Raw genomic sequence first — 11,092 nt, forward strand, 5'->3', positions numbered from 1 at the left:
TGTCTTCTCATTATGTGGCCAAAGTAGATATTGCCTCTAATATCCTTCCCTCCAGTGAACAGTCGGGCATTATTTCCTGGAGTATGGACTGGTTTGATCTTCTTGCAGTCCAAGGCACTCTCAGAATTTTTCTCCAACACCACAGTTCAAATGCATTTATCTTTCTTCAATCAGCCTTCCTTATGGTCCAGCTCTCACATCCATAGGTTACTATGGGGATTGTGATACTACGGTCACAATATTAAATCCTCTTCAACCTACTTTACCAGGCATCAACTGCGTGAGAAGATTGAGGTCCATTTTGTCAGCAATCTGTGCATGGATAAATGAGATTTCTGTCAGGTTTGAGGGGGTGGGGGAAGGGGTTGTCAGACCAGGAGGGGTTATATAATTAGCTATATTTAATTAAGCAGCTGTTGCAGAATACTGGCCTTTGTAATCTTCTCAGCAAAAAGTGGTATACCTTTAGTTAATACTGTATGTTTTTATAAAGTTGCTAATTCCATTTCTGGGAACAGCAAAACAATTATTTTTGAAGAGATTAACTACCTTCAAAGCCAGGGGAGACATAGTGGTTGTTTTTGGCTTTTGCTGTTGCTGTATTTTTGTGTTTTGTTTTTAATGAAAGCTACAAGAAACCTCTTCTGGGAAAATCAACACACACACACAACTTTATCTGTGACACAGATTCTGTCACGCTGCTAAAGTGGGAACATTTAATGACAACTGGCTCCAGTGAAATTGATTTTTGTCTTCAAACATTTGGACAGGAGAAGATGGATGTAATTTCTATGCACTTTGAACCAAATCACTTAACACAGAGTACCTGTGGGGAGATTTGAGAAAGCTACGCTATTTTCATCCAGTAAATAGCAAGCAACTTGTTATGTTATTCCAAATGTACATGGAAATCTCAAAGGGCAAAATACAATTTTTCAGAGAAATTGTTTTGGTAACTAGACAACAGAACTATAACTACAACATTAATGTATTCCAATTGCACATACCTATAGGCCCTTCCAGACAGGGTCCATATCCCAGGCCATGTCGGATTTTTACCTGAGGCATCCAAACCCTGGTTTGTCCTGGATTATTTAGATACCCTGTTAGATCCAGGTCTTCCTGAAAGGCCCGATTTTAATGGAGTACAGGCCTTGTGGGAACAGACTACTGAAACAGATTTCCGCCATCCTAATAGTCTGTCCCCACAGGCCAGTTCATTTCTACAGGCAGCATGAGCCCAGAGAAGCCAAGAGGGCACCCCACTCCCCAACCCTCCCTAAAAGCATTAAAAAGAAAGGAAAACTTACCAGGTTACCATTAGGCCTCTCTGTAGACTTCCTGAAATGAGGGTTCTTAAACCTGCTCCAAAGCAGATTTAAGTTTAGTCTAGAAGCGCCCTATACTATGAAATTGCAGCATGTTTACAGCATCAACAATATATAATAGACGTGTGAATTCTACAACTCATGAGCCACCAGTGACTCCCAAGGCTTTTCCCCAGCCACACAGTTTTTCACAAAATACCACCAAAATACCCCAAAAGAAAATCACACTTATGGGTGTATGAGTTTTTTTCTAAAATAAGGTAGAAGGTCCAGACTTCTGTAAAAGAAGTGGATTTTTAGAAAAAATAGAAGCGCCCTTCCAGTCAGTTAGTTTCAGTTTCATTTGGAGGAACTGGTGAAGTCGCTCTAGTGACTTCACCAGTTCCTCCAAATGAAACTGAAACTCAACCTGGGAAGTCTCAGACATTCCAGCCAGTTTACCAGCTGTTAGGATTTCTGGGAGTTGAAGGCCAAAAACATCTGGGACCCCAGGTTGAGAACCACTGCTATAGAGGGCAGGCCTGGCCCAACACGGCATGCTGACTACGCCCCTGCGTTGGGCGCCACCTTCCCAGGGGTGCTATTGAGCCCCTGGGAGGTGGGGCTGCGCGACGTGGGAGGCGGGGTCACGTGATGCGGGAGGCATGGCCAGGTCTGGCCCCGCCTCCTGCGGGGCGGGCCCTGGCGCAGCCAGGCTGCGTGTGGCAGCCGTCCTTCCAGGCCGCAACGAAGGCCGCGGCCTGGAAGGACTCCCGCCGCACGCAGCCTGGCTGCGCCAGGGCACGCCCCATGGGAGGCGGGGCAAAACCTGGCCACGCCTCCCGCATCACACGACCCCGCCTCCCAGCCAGGCTGCATGCGACGGGAGTCCTTCCAGGCCGCGGCCTTCGTCGCGGCCTGGAAGGATTGCCACCACATGCAGCCTGGCTGTGCCAGGGCCCGCCCTGTGGGAGGCCACGCTTCCCACAACGTGCACCCACTGCGGCGGGAATCCTTTCAGGCTGCGGCCTGGAAGAACTCCCGCAGCAGCCTGGCTGACCCAGGACATGCGCCGCGGGAGGCGGGGCCACAACTGGCCCTGCCTCCCGCGCCACCCACACCACAGGAGGCATGGCCCCCAGCACAGGAGGTGGGGTTAGGGCACAGGAGGTGGGGCCATTCCTGTCCACGCCTCCCATGGCGCGGGGGAGGAGGCGCAAAAAAACTTTTTGCGTACCCCTTGAAATTTCCTCGGGCTGGTCCTGATAGAGGGTCTTGCAAATTAGGGCCTTGAAGTTCAGGATCTTGCACACTTCTGGAATACAGTATATCCTGAGCCAAGAGTAAATTCCATTGCACTAAGGACCTTGTCACACATAACACAGAAAATGCCTGTTAAGTAGGCATGATTTAAGAAGGCTAAATGATATATATTCATCCTATCATACCAGAGGTCTTTGACTTATCATATGGCAGAGCAATGACTCCTCATAATCTATTGAATTTTCCCATGTCACAATTTTTTCTTTGTTTTTGGCATAACTATGCAATTTTCTGATTTCTGTCCAAATGGAGAAACATAAAAACATATTTTTGGTCCTGCAAAGCTGTGCAAATCCAAAATTTAAGCAAAATGGGGGAGCTGATTTTTTTTTGCTATACTAAATCCCAGAATACTTGTAAAGTATCTTCACAAACAAAGAAAATATGTCCAAATAGCATATATTGTTATTAAAGTTCCTCGTACAAAGCTCAATTTGGCAGTACCAGACAAAATGAAAAGGAGCAACAGCTCTAACACAAAAGTATCCAAGTCTGATATTTGGTTCCAATGTATATAGGCTTCAGGGATACATAGTCAATGAAAATATTTTCCAAACAAAGTAAGCTGATTTTTTTAAAAAAATCTAGTATTACAGTACATTTTAAAAAATCAATATAGTAACTACAACAAAGGGGAAACACAGTAAATTTAGAAAAATGGAATACTTACGGTCTTTAAATTGCTTATTTCAATGGGACTACCACACTTTTAAAAATCACTTCTGTCAATGCAAATCTCATAATCTGCTAAACCATTTCTTTCCATGGGAAACCCCTTGATCTGCAGATGACCTGTAGCCAGATTACCAATTGCATGTCAAAAAATGTACGTCTGACATGCGTGGAGAAACAAAGGAGTGAAGTCGATTTTTTCTAGTTTTAGAAAAGGTACTGTCTGCAGATCCTTTACTTAGGTGCCTACAGCTTACCTATGAAATGGACCATCTGAACAGCTCTTATAATCAGGAAATTCTTCCTAATGTTCAGGTGGAATCTCTTTTCCTACAATTTGAATCCGTTGCTCTGTGTCCTAATTTCAAGGGCAACAAAAAAACAAGCTTGTCTCCTCAATGTGACATTCTTTCATATATTTATGGTTATCATGTCCCCTCTCAGCCTTCTTTTTTCCAAGCGAAACATGCCCAGCTCTTTAAGCTGCTCCTCATAGGGCTTGGTTTCCAAACCGTTAATCATTTTATACACCTTTCTTTGGACACATTCCAGCTTGCAATATCCTTCTTGAATTGTGATGCCCAAAACTGAACACAGTGTTATTCCAAATGAGGTCTTACTAAAGCAGAATAGAGAGACACCATTACTTCCCTCGATTCTGGGCACTATTCTCCTATGATGCAGCCTACAACTATCAATTATCGGAAAGCAAAGTTGTCACAATCACAGATACCTATGTGGAAAATTGTGGAATATTTTGGATTTTGGAATTCTGGACAAAGTATGTTCAACTTGTATAAATGGGATTGATAGCAAAATTTCTGTTCAAGTCTGGAAATTGTTATCTTTCTGAAAATGCTAAGAAATCTGTTAGGGAACCTGTGTTATTTTCAATATTTCTTGGTTAGCAGCCATGCTGTTTTAAATGCAACATCTCCTGCTTAAAAACTCTGAAATTGATTTACATTAGTCTTGTGCTTTTGTATAGAATGGCTATCTGTTTCTGTTTGTTTCATTTGTATGGCCCCATTTTTGTTTTCAAACGCTGCTTTCGGAAACAGGGCCTTTCTGAATGAGCTGTTTTGTTTTTTCATCTGGATGAACAAAATTTTTGTTTCATAGGCCAGCATGGGAAGGCTTCCCACATTCCCCTTCCCCATAGTTTTAGGGCTAGAGGGTCTCACCATTTCACTGATCCTCAGACTCTCTCCATCATTAATTTGAGTTAGGGTTGGTGGGATAAACTCCTGTCTCTGAATCCGGATAGGCAAAATGTAATGTGTGGCCTGCGAGCGGTGAGTGCCAAGGGTTAGGGCTAGTAAGCTTAGGCTAGTAAGAGGCACTCTGGGCTCTGGCTAGGACTTGCAGGCAAGCGCTGAGTGCGAAGTGCCTAAGAGCTGCTCTGCACTCTGCTCTGTGCTCAGCTGCAAGCCCTAACAGTCACAGGCGCTTTTGGCCTGGAGGCCACACACAGTCACACACATTCTCTTAAAGAGAGTCTCTTTCACTGTGTGTTGAAAAGTACAGGGGGGCCTTTGCTACCCTTTTAAAAAGATAATGGAGCCTGAAAAATAGCCAAGGCTTACTGATGCTGCAAAAACAGCATCAGTAAGCCACACACTGCATTTTGCCAATCTGGATTCAGAGACAGGGGTTTATCCCACTAACCTTAACTGAGAGCCTGAGAATCAGTGAAATAGTGAGACCCTCTAGCCTAAAACTGAGGAGAAGGGGAGCATGGGAAGCCCTCCCATGTTAGCCAATGGAATGAAAATCAGGCGACCAAACGGTAACCATTCCCACTTTCCTTTGATTTCACTGCTTATTCCATTTGGGGAGGGATCTGTCATGTCGTGGCAAACGAATGAACGGCATAAAACAAAACCACTGGTGAAACAAATGAGACAAATTTCGGGCCCATGTCTAATTTACATACATAGTGTTAACACATCAATCTTGCTAAATTTATTTGGACTCTGTTTTATTATTAATTTAAGAAGACCTATAGTATAAGCACTACGTACAGAGCACCCTGCTCTTCATTCAATTAATATCACTAGAGAAAGTTATTTGTCTTTTCCACCAAAACTATTTCTGAGTGGTACATATTAATATATGGCTGCTTCAGCCATAGGTAATATCACCTTAAATAATTTGTCTGTTGTCACATTACTTCTTTGAAGCAGCAGAGTGCTATTACATTCCTGTTATAAATGAGGAAATAAACTGTTTCCACTTTACAAATTGGGAACCAGGTTAAGGTGGCATCAAGATGGGTAGAAACGATAGCCTCTGCAGTCTTGGATGAAGTCATGCAGAAGAAGGATCGTGGGCAAGATAATGAAACAAAAACATCTTTTGCCACTTGTAGCCAGAGTTTCTTGATTTATAGTTAAAGGTTCTTTCTTGTGTTACAATTTCTATTCATCAATGTGCCGCTCCTGGAAGTCTTTACAGTGTGGAAAATCCTGATAATATGGGATGATTTATACCAGCTACTCATACTAAGCTGCATATCCGTATGCCAAACTATTCTCTAATTCAACTTGATGTGGATGAAAAATGGATCTAAATCAGCACTTGGAAATGTTTGCATTAATACTAACACTTTAGCAATAAATTGTCGAAGAAAATTAATTCATCAACATTGAGCTGTTAATAATTATAAAATTATTTGATGCATTAATCATAATTAATGCATTATTATAATATTAGATCTAATTGTTTTTTAAATCAGTTAAATTACTGAAAGTAACCAAATATGGTTATTAGCAATAAATTGTTGAGGAAAATTAATTCCTCAATGTTAAGCTGTTAATATTTTTAAAAATTAATTTGATGCATTAATCATAATTAATGCATTATTATTACATTAGGTTTAATTATTTTTAAAATATTGTTTTCTTTTAAAAAGTAACCAAATATGGTTATTGCTCCCCAACCCAAATGTAATAAATTATATTAACATTAAGCATTGTCACTTGAAGTAAGATGAATGTTGATATTTAAAATAATGAATTTTAAAATGAGTGTCCAATTCCCTGACATAGGAGACACGGTCATGTTATGGCTTAAACCCTTGTGCTGACTGAACTGCTGACTTGAAGGTTGGCAGTTCAAATCCGCAAGATGGGGTGACCTCTCATCTGTCAGCCCTAGCTTCCCATGCAGGGACATGACAGAAGCTCCCCGAAGGATGGTAGCACATCTGGGCATTAGTGGTGTGCATTTGTATGGAATCTCTGTTCATTTTGTTTAGTTTTATTCGTTTTGTATCAGTTTTGTATTTGTACCCATTTCCGAAAACGGGGCACCTAAACAAATAGAATTTTTGTCTTGTGTCTGAAAAAAAAGAAAAAAATTCGACCATTGGCAGCAATGGGAGGGCTTCCAATGCTCCCCCCATGCTCATTTTTGGAGCTAGAGGAGTGAAAATTGCCACACACAGAGGGCATTTCAACCTCTTTTAGCCCACCAACTTTTAAAATGTTTGGGTCTTCCCCAGAGTACTATTGTTATTCATATTATTATTAACACTCATTGGCACACATCAGCTATCATGGGGAAGTAGACCTCTCTCAGACCCAGCTTAGGGTCCCAGAGTAACTATTGTTATTAATATTATTATAAACACCCATTGGCACACATCAGGTGTCATGGGGAAGCAGACCTCTCTCAGACCCAGTTTAGGGTTCCAGAGTAACTGTTGTTGTTGTTGTTGTTGTTGTTAACACCAATTGGTACACATCACCTGTAATGGGAAAGCAGCCCTCTGTCAGTACCTGCTTATTGTTACACAGCCCAAATGAAAGGAAAACGAAAGCAAGCACGGTGACAATGCAGCTTTCTCTTTCGTGTCGCTTTTTGTTCCATCCAAAAATTGCATCTTTCCTTTCGTGCATCTGAATAGACAATACTAAACAAATTGATGAATGAAACAGATGAAACAAAGACAGCGCACATCTCTACTGGGCATCCCTTGGGCAATGTCTTTGAAGATGGCCTATTCTCTCACACCAAAATGACTTACCTTAATTTGCTTCTGACATGATAAAAAAAAAAACCCTGACATGAAGGAAAACACAACTACAGCAGTCCTGAAAGATGCTCATCCAACCACCGATTAAAGACCTCCAAAGAGTCTACCACACACCAACACAATCTACAGTTGGCCTCCAATTTACAAGAATCTCTAGGTCCTCTTTCTATACTTAATATAGGTTCGGTGAACACAGTGGATAAGTTAGCCATATCTAATTGAAGTCCCATTTATTACAAATGGCCTGTTCTGAGTGTGATGAAATATTGACCCATCTTGACATATATAACACTCATGTATATTCATCTCAGACAATGAGAACTCCAGACTCAGGGCGTTTTCATCATTGGTGAGGATTTTAAATCCTTCTACTGAATGAAAATAAAAGGAAATGATTGCTGTGAAAATGTAAAGTACTTTAGGTTTAAGCCTAGTAAACACTCTGGTGTGATACAAAATGTACATAAATGACTGAGTGCAAGAAGAAAGTAATTACCAACTTCCCTACCTGGCTTTGTTTGGAATCAATAGCATGCTATCTCTCAATTTGAGAGATTTGGTTGAAAAAACTAACGGCAAGTTCCTCTTGCCTTTAATTATTTATTTTAAAAGACAACTGCAGCAAGAAAACTGCCCTTTTCCAGAAGCAAATCGCAAAGCTCCTAATGGCCCTTAATCACATAAAGGATTGAGAGCAAACAGATGGCCTTCACCCAAGTTGCCTTTCAAAATATTAAAGCAACTGTGCAAATATGAACTGTGTATAATATTAATGCAACTGTGCACATATTTGGAATGAAAATGCATAATACATTATAGGGTAAAGATCAGGGAACGCAATGGTCTTGTTACATAGCAAACAGTACAGTTGTCTTCATAGAAAACAAAACGAATCCTACCCACAGTTATTTAATAGTGGAAAAAACCAAAAGCTATCAAAGATGGAATTGCAGTACTTTGGAAAACAGATGGATTCCTTCACACATTTCTCTTTCCTCATCAGTTTGATGTAGCAAATATGTTGGGTTATCTAGCAATCATAGATGCATTTTCAATGTGGGATGGTTTATGTAGTTAGTTTTATTTGTTGTTTAGTAACCTGAAGCCAAAGCTGCATTCCAGAGTTGATGGAAGCATTTGGGGTTTTGCATGTGATGTGGGAAATGGGATTATACTTCCTGGAGACATACAGGAAGTTACATATGCCTTTAGAATTTGGGGTATAAAAGGAGAGATTTTCTTTTGTTCTCTCTCTTCCTGCCTCTTCCTACTTCTTGATCCAGCCATGCTGCCTGATGTTACTTCTTGTTAAGAGATATGTAGTATCCTGAACTGTATTCTTTAGGAACTAAGATGTTTTTACCTGTATGACCATCATCATACAAGATTGTGAGTAAACATATTTTTACCATTTTACTTCGATGTCTCTGATGCTTATTTTATGTGCATGACCTTTTAAAGGGAAAGGAAGGCTGGCTATTTTGCTTTTTCTCACCTCTGCTCACATAAACCCCTAGACTTCTGTATTTTTGTTACTCTGCACCAATATCTAACCATATTGCTATCATAATCCTAACAGGTTATGAATATATTCCTAATAAAATAGAGCCTGGAAGTATGACTCTAGATACCAGGGTTCAATCCCTGCTCAGCCTGGGTGGCCTTGAGCAAGTTACAATCTCTCGGGAAGGCAAAGACCACCCGCCTTAGAACAAATCTTGCCAAGAAAACTCTGTGGACCTCTTCATACAAGGCAAAATAGCCCTGTTTTGCCGTTTTAGCTGCAGCTTGGACAGGACCTGCCGAGCGTCATCAGATGACACACATCTGAAGTGGGGGAGAAACATCAGAAGGTGCTTCCTCCTCCATCATGAGGAGGAAGGTATTTTTTGGGTAGCTCCAATGGAGCTACCCACACTTTTTCCCCTTTTCCCCATATGATGGGGAAAAGGGCAGTGGGGCAATGTGCGTTGCCACTATTTATTTATTTATTTATTTATTTACAGTATTTATATTCCGCCCTTCTCACCCCGAAGGGGACTCAGGGCGGATCACGTTATAACACACATAGGGCAAACATTCAATGCCCATAAACACATCAAACAGAGACTAAGAGACACACGCAGAGGCAAGTTAACCTTCTTCTGAGGGGATGTTCGATTCTGGCCACGGGGGGAGCAGCTGCTTCATCATCCACACTGACGGCACTTCCTCATTCCAGGTCGTAAATTAGTTAATCTTGCCTCCCCACTTTATAAGTGGTACCTTATCTCCTACTTGATAGATGCAACTATCTTTCGGGTTGTTCGGTCAGCAACGAGCAGGGGCTATTTTTTATTTTTAATTGACGGGTGCTCACCCCGCCACGGGCTGGCCTCGAACTCATGACCTCATGGTCAGAGTGATTTAAGGCAGCTGCTCAACAGCTGCGCCACAGCCCGGCCCCCGGCCCCCGGCCCCCATCTGATGGGGATAGGGTGCCAACGCGCCCTGTCCCGTCATGTCCATGTGATGAGGAAGGAGGGAAGGCATCCACAAGATGCCCTGCACCTCTTCCCTTTTGCCTGTGATTTTTCGCCCCATGGGCCATGCGAAGAGGTCCCGTGATAGGGTTTCCTTAGGATCATTATAGGTTGGAAATTATTTCAAGGTGCAGAACAACAACAACAAAGTTTTTTCACCTTTCTTTCTGCATTCTTATTACTCCTCAAGAGAGGTAATGGTTCATTGGTGTGATAACACACATATCTTATCTAGCAAGTTCGCTGTCATCTATCCTCTATCTATATTTCCTTAGGGGAAAACCAATATAAAGTACATTGGTTAAATAGATCTGTGTAATATCTGACTGAACAAGAAATAAGCACTAGTTGTACTATTTGGAAGAGTCTGGAAGTTGTAGTTTAAAGTAGAATGATAGTTTTCCCAAATTCTACTGTTTCAGACTGGACCTGAACAACTGTGTGTTAAAACGAAGGTGCCTCCTCCAAGATAGGCTCATGGAAGGGCAGAGGAGAAAAAGCACAACTACCTTGCCAGTTGGAATTTGTAACCTGATTGTAAGTAAGGTTGGTTGAAAGATGATGATAGATCCAATCTGAAAGTTGTTCTCCTCCCATGCACATACATTGCTATACTACAATGTTCCCTCACTTATCGCGGGGGTTACATTCCAGGACCACCCGCAACAAGTGAAAATCCGTGAAGTAGGGGCACCATATTTATTTTAATATTTATACATTATTTTAATAGTTATACACTATTTTAAATCTTTATCAACCAATCGTGTGATGATAAATCTCCTCCTTCTCATCCCGTTTTCGCTTGGGCTCCTTTTCTCTCCCCTTGGCTTCTCCTTCCTCCCTTCCTTAAGCTGTAAATTTGATTTTTTTATGATTCATAATATTCTTTTAGAGTTTATTGAAAAAACGTGAAACAGCTAATCTGTGAAAAGTGAACCACGAAGTAGTGAGGGAACACTGTATCTCTAAAACAGGGGCGGACAGAGTACAGCTTATGGGCTGCACATGGCTATTGGAGCCTCACCCTTTACCCAACAAGACTTCTCCAGTTCTCAACTCCATTCTCCCAATTATAAAAAACTGGGGGATCAATCTCTTCCCCTATTAAAGAAAATTGCCTAGAAGTTCAATGTTTTCCCCTCCCCCAACCTTGCAAAGCCAACCAACTGCTGCTGCTCAGTTGTTTAGTCGTCTCCTACTCTTCGTGACCTCATGGACCAAAAGCCAAC

Source organism: Anolis carolinensis, chromosome 1, assembly GCF_035594765.1.
Source record: "Anolis carolinensis isolate JA03-04 chromosome 1, rAnoCar3.1.pri, whole genome shotgun sequence".
Lineage (NCBI taxonomy): Eukaryota > Metazoa > Chordata > Lepidosauria > Squamata > Dactyloidae > Anolis > Anolis carolinensis.